Source organism: Sciurus carolinensis, chromosome 3 (genome assembly GCF_902686445.1).
Source record: "Sciurus carolinensis chromosome 3, mSciCar1.2, whole genome shotgun sequence".
NCBI lineage: Eukaryota > Metazoa > Chordata > Mammalia > Rodentia > Sciuridae > Sciurus > Sciurus carolinensis.
In genome coordinates, this window is record NC_062215.1 from 19,942,589 (window position 1) to 19,948,661 (window position 6,073).

At 41.3% G+C, this 6,073-nt stretch overlaps 1 pseudogene; it reads right to left on the bottom strand.

Moving 5' to 3' along the window:
* Positions 1-4,064: 4,064 nt before the first annotated feature.
* On the bottom strand, positions 4,065-4,608 carry LOC124979153 (SS18-like protein 2; annotated as a pseudogene).
* Positions 4,609-6,073: the final 1,465 nt, after the last annotated feature.

Here is a 6,073-nt window from a genome sequence, read left to right on the forward strand (position 1 = left end):
GGCGAGGAAAGCCTGGGAAGCGGGCTAGCGGAGAAAACAGTCAATTACTCTCCCTTCAAGTCACCTCCTGGGTCCTAGACTCTCAAACCTGCATTGGCGGGTGGGAGGGCAAAAGTAAGATGGCTACGTTCCCAGGAGAAAGGTGGCCATACTTTTGAAGACCAAGGTTTCTAGAAAGGGGGACTGAGCCACTTAATGTGTAAGGTGGGATTATTATTATTATTGCCTGGGACCAAACCCAAGGCCTTGCATATGGTTCTACCTCTCAGTTATCCCTCCAGCCCCAAAGCGGGTATATTATTTTCATCATTTTACAGAGAAGAAAGGTAAAGCTCAAGGAAAAAACCCCACACTTGAATTCAGAACCTCTGGGTCCTAATTTATCTTTCTACTTCCCAGCAACACAGGACAGATTTGCCTTCAGGGCTGCTGGTTGTAAAATGTGGACATTGCCTTCCTCCTTAAACTGTAGTGAGGGTGCCATATGTGGAAGGGCATTAAATCGCTCTGCAAATGCTAGTTTGCTTTCCTCCTTTCCTAAGTGACTGGCCTAAGGTCACACTGCTGGGAATCCTGAAGGCTGAGCCTGGGCCCCCAGGGGCCCTGCCTTCTGCCAGAGAACAGCTGCCTCTGTGTTCTGGGCCAGCGCTTCATAATCTTGAAGCAGACGAGGAGCCCAGGAGCTGGTTTGGCCATGACGTTCAACTCCCAGACACACAGCTGTCGGCACCACACTTTCCTAATTACTCCCAGATACTGACCCTTGGACTCAGCTGCTGCTGTTGTCCCAGTTTACTGATTCCTGCCCATCACAAATTATGATCTTTCTTGAAGTCTTCATCTCAATCTCAGGCTCTTGCATCATGGCCACATGGCATGTTATCCTCCTCCATGACTAGACTCAGGAGATTGTTTTGGCAACGCATCCGTGGGAGAGGGGAGGTGGCCCTTTTGATTCATGTTCCAAAACCTTCCCAGTAATGATCATTTCTGCAATGATACAGAAAAAAGCCAGGCAGCCCCACTTCAGGCTGGGGACCAAATCTGTCCCTTATCTTCCACCCAGGATTGCCCTTTCCAAGAAGGAAGCATGATTAAAAGGGAGGTTTCTGGGTGATAAAATGGGAGAAGGGGGCAAGGAGGAGCACAAGGAAAACAAGCCATTTCCACTGCTGGGGCCAGATGCACATGAGCCCATTGTGGGGTTAGGACTGGGGTCGCAGTCCTGATTAAATGTGAGAGTTCAAAGCCAGCCTCAGCAACTTAACAAGGCCCTAAGCAACTTAGCAAGACGCTGTCTCTAAATAAAACATAAAAAAGGGCTGGAACTGGGGCTCAATGTTTAAGTGCCCCTGGGTTAAATCCCTGGTACCAAAAAAATGTAATAAGAAAAAAAAAAAAAAAAAGGATTAAATGTGACGAAAGCAGATGTTGGGTTGAATAGGGCAATCTGGTACACTGAATAAAAAGACAAATACTGATTAGGATTCTTAAGGCAGGTTCTGCCTCCGTCTTGCTGTGGAACCTTGGGCAGATCATTTTCCATTTCTGGAGTTCAACATTTTCATAGGTAAAATGACCTTAGAATGAAAAGGGAAATACGAGCAATTTGATAAGAAGTGTTATTTTGGGTTTGGGATTGGAGTTAAGTCTGCATCATGGTGGAGGACTGCATATTAAAGTCATTCCTGGACTTGGAATTCCAAACCCTCAAATGGGAGAATCTGTGAATTTCCTCTCTTGATTTTTCTCTTCCCAACAGTTAGATGTGTGGATTTGTTTTTGTTTTTGGTAGTGGGGATTGAATGGGGTGGAGGATTACCACTGAGCTACATCCCCAGACCTTTATTTATTTATTTATTTATTTGAGACAGGATCTCATTAAGTTGTTTAGGGTCAGGTCATGTTGCTGAGGCTGGCTTCAAACTTGCTATTCTCCTGCCTCCTAATCCCAGCCTCCTAAATTGCTGTCACATCCAGTTTATGTGGGTGTTTTTATTGATCCCTTAGGGCATCCTGGTAACTGAGGATGTACTTTCAGGATCATTTGGGGGCTGATTAAGGACTGGTGGCCTCATCTTCCTCTTCTAAGAGGTCATAGAAGATATCTCATGATCTGCAGTGCTGGGAAAGGAAGGGTTTCATTTGGGACTGAGACTGATAACCTTTCTAAGTTCACTTCTGCTTTAACTATTTAAAATATACTTTTAAAAATATGTATTTTTAGGGCTGGGGAGATAGCTCCGTTGGTAGAGTGCTTCCCTTGCAAGCACAAGGCCCTGGGTTCGATCCCTAGCACTGCAAAAAAAAAAAAGAAAAATATGTATTTTTAGTTGTAGATGGACACACTTATTTAGTTTTTTTATGTGGTGCTGCAGATGTGTAGCTCAGTGCTTCACACTTGCTAGGCAAGTGCTCTACCACTGAGCTACAACCCCAGCCCTAAAATATACTTTTTGCCAGTGACATATGCCTGTATTGACAGTAACTCAGGAGTCTGAGGCAGCAGGATTGCAAGTTCAAGGCCAGCCTCAATAACTTAGTGAAATCCTGTTTTAAAATTAAAAAAATAAAAAAGACTAAGGATATAGCTCAGTAGTGAAGTACCCCTAGGTTCAATCCCCAGTACCCCCCCCCAAAAAAAACAAATAAGTAAAAATAAAATGTACTTTTAATGCAAACAATACAGGAATGTACACTAATTGCAAAATATTTAATACAGGAAACTCTATATCCCTGCTCCTGTTTGACCTGCCCATAAATTTTATATTAAAAAAATGAGATTTGGGGGCTGTGGTTATAGCTCAGTGGTAGAGTGCTTGCCTAACACATGTGAGGCACTGGGTTCAATTCTCAGCACCACATAATAAATAAATAAAATAAAGGTATTGTGTCTATCTACAACTAAAAAAATATATTTGAAAAAAATGAGATTTGGGGAACTGGGGTTGTAGCTCAGTGGTAGGGTACTTGCCTAGCATGTGTGAAGCACTAGGTTTGATTCTCAGCACCACATATAAATAAATGAATAAAATAAAGGCCCATCAACATCTAAAATTTTTTTAAATGAGATTTAATATCCCTATTATTCAATGACATTTTACACTCAACATTATGTCTTAGGTATCTTTTCATATTACAAATAGATATGCCTCTTTCCTTTTAACTGTGCATAGTATTTACTCTTTTTTTCCATATGTTCAATGGCATCTATTCTTTTTTGTGTGATAATTTTAAAAAATTACACATCATTTATTATCACATGCTGTTGATTCTAATAAAGAATCACTATTAATTTTGTTGGCAGTGATAATAGCATCATTGTTACATATCTTACAGTTTTTAAGTCCTTATAGTTTTTGAGGAATACTTATTACATGGAAACTTCTATACCATCATACTGCTTTTTGTGGGAAAACAAATTTTATTTTAAAGTAAACAGAAAAGAGCAGTCAAGGGCACCACATTTACAAATTAGAAGGCAGCCCACAGATAGCATATTCATTTGGCAAAGTTTCAATCAGAAGTGTTACCAATTCTTGCTGATCCTCCAACGCCTAATTTCCTCCTTAGGTTGAAATAAGTAGTCTTGAAAATGTCCTTGATGTATTTGTTATCCAAATACACTTCCATTTCAGGGAAACCTGGGGTCAACTTATTGGGGCATCTGATTGGTTATTAAAATTAATAATTAAGTGAGAACAGAGGGGCTGGGGTTGTGCCTCAGTGGTAGGGTGCTTGTGTAGCATGTATGAGGCACTGGGTTCGATCCCCAGCACCACCTTAAAAAAAAAAAAAACTAAATAAACAAAATAAAGATATTGTGTCCATCTACAACTGAAAATATTAAAGAGAGAGAGAGAGAGAGAGAAAGAGAGAGAGAGAGAGAGAGGAAGAAAGAGGGAGAGAACAGAGAATACAGTTAAGTAGCTTTATTCATATTTTCATATTATAAAAAGAACCACAGAGATTTCATTCATGTTTTCAAAAGTTGAGTTTGTAAAGATTCTGTCTCCATTTCATAGGAGATGGATTACATTCAATTACTCCTTACAACTGAAAGATTATTCGATTGCTTTTGAAGTGCTGGTTGGACTAGCATCTGTCATGGTAGTTAAATAAGTGTGATTTCTATGTAACCCATGCTGGTAATAGAAGCATTGGTTGGCTCAGTCCTTGTTCTGATACTCCACAGTATCATGGATCATTTTACTTATTTTTAAACTTTTTAAAAAATATTTTTAATTGGCAATGGACCTTTATTTTATTTATTTATATGTGGTGCTGAGAATTGAACCCAGTGCCTCACAGGTGCTAGGCAAGTGCTCTGCCACTGAGCCACAACCCCAGCCCAGATCATTTTATTTAATATTTTATTATCATTATTTATTATTCTCACCACTGGATAGTCTCTTTTTGAAATACTTTGTAGATGTTGATAGACTTTTATTTTATTCATTTATTTAAATGTGGTGCTGAGAATCAAACCCAGTGCCTCACACATGCTAGGCAAATGCTCTACCACTGAGCTACAACCAGAGCCCTGATAGTCTCTTGATTGACTTCCACCTTGCCCCTCATCCAGTCTGGTATGAAGGCCACTGACATCCCCAGGGGCCCTGGTTGGTACTCCACCTCCAAAACAGGCACCTGCCACACATCCCGACCAACACTATCTCTGTTCTGCAGCAGTGGAGTCTATTTGTTAAGGTTTTTGCATATTCCCTTATTCCTCTGTCCATCCCATGACTCTATTTCTCATCCCCTAGGGCTTTCAAAGACAGGAATTTGGTTCTGGTCCAGCTGGTCATTGCCCTGAGATTTCTTGCCTCAATGTAGATTGATTCCCCTACAGGACCCTACTGAGCAGGGACCCTACTGCCACATAAGTTTCTCTTTTGTTACAGGAAAAGGGCCATTCTGCCTGGAACAGGAGAAGAGATGACTCAACCCTTTGAAGGAGTGCCATTTCTACTCTTCAGCGTCCCCTACACACCCACAGATCCAGAACAACACAGGAGGGAGTGAAACGTACTGGGGACCTCCTACACCATGAAATTCTACGAGGAACATCTTGCAATTAGTTTACACACGCTGGCCTTTTCCCCAGCTGTCTGCAAAATAAAGAGCAGAGCACAAGAGAAGATGTGGGGGAGAGTCGGGGTCAGGGAAGCCAGAAGTCCTAACTGAGTCTTCCAAACCAGAGAGAGGAGACAGACTTCTTTAGAGGGAAGGAAAGCAGCAGGGAGAACCAGAGGAACTGAGCCAAGGAGCCAGCTAGCTAAGAGAGGGAAGAGAAAGGAATAGAGATACAACTCCTCCATCTCTCCCCACCTCCTCATCTCCAGAATGATGGCACACCCAGTATGAGGATCCTAACCAACTCTGAGGGAAGAATGGTAATTGGAGAAAACTTTGGTTCCCAAGTTGATAAAAAGGAAAAAAAATTAAGCCATATTATTCATCAGCTGCTAATAGTAGCTATGATTTATTGAATAGTTACTATATGTTGGATTATGTGTTCTTTGACACATGTGCCAAGTGCTTTGCACACTTGTTTGTGTGATGTTGGGGATCAAACCCAGGGCTTTGCACATGCTAGGTGAGTGTTCTAACACTGCTATACTCCCAGGCCCTTTGCACACATTCTTAAAGCCTCACCATCATAACATCAGAATTATCTTTTCCAGATAAGCAAAGAGTTTAAGGTCCCAAAGCTAGTAATTATTAGAACCAGAACTTGAACTTAGGATAGCTTGATGCTTTAACCTTTATGATTTATCACCTTCCCTCTCACTGCAGATCAGAATATTGATTCCTTATTGGATCTTTTGAGAGTGGGTACTAAGGATTAAGCCAGAGTACTGGGCATGCTAAACATGAATTCTACCATTGAGCTATTCCCTCAGCCCTGTTACTGGATCTTGAGAAGAAGAAAGAATAATTTCTTCCAGAACCACATGAACTTCTCCAGAAATAAGAAGATTCCCAGACATCGGCACAAACCTCCTTCTCCCTCCCTCTCTGACCCAGGCTGGACTCTGACATCACACAGTAAAGGCTGTTTTTCTGA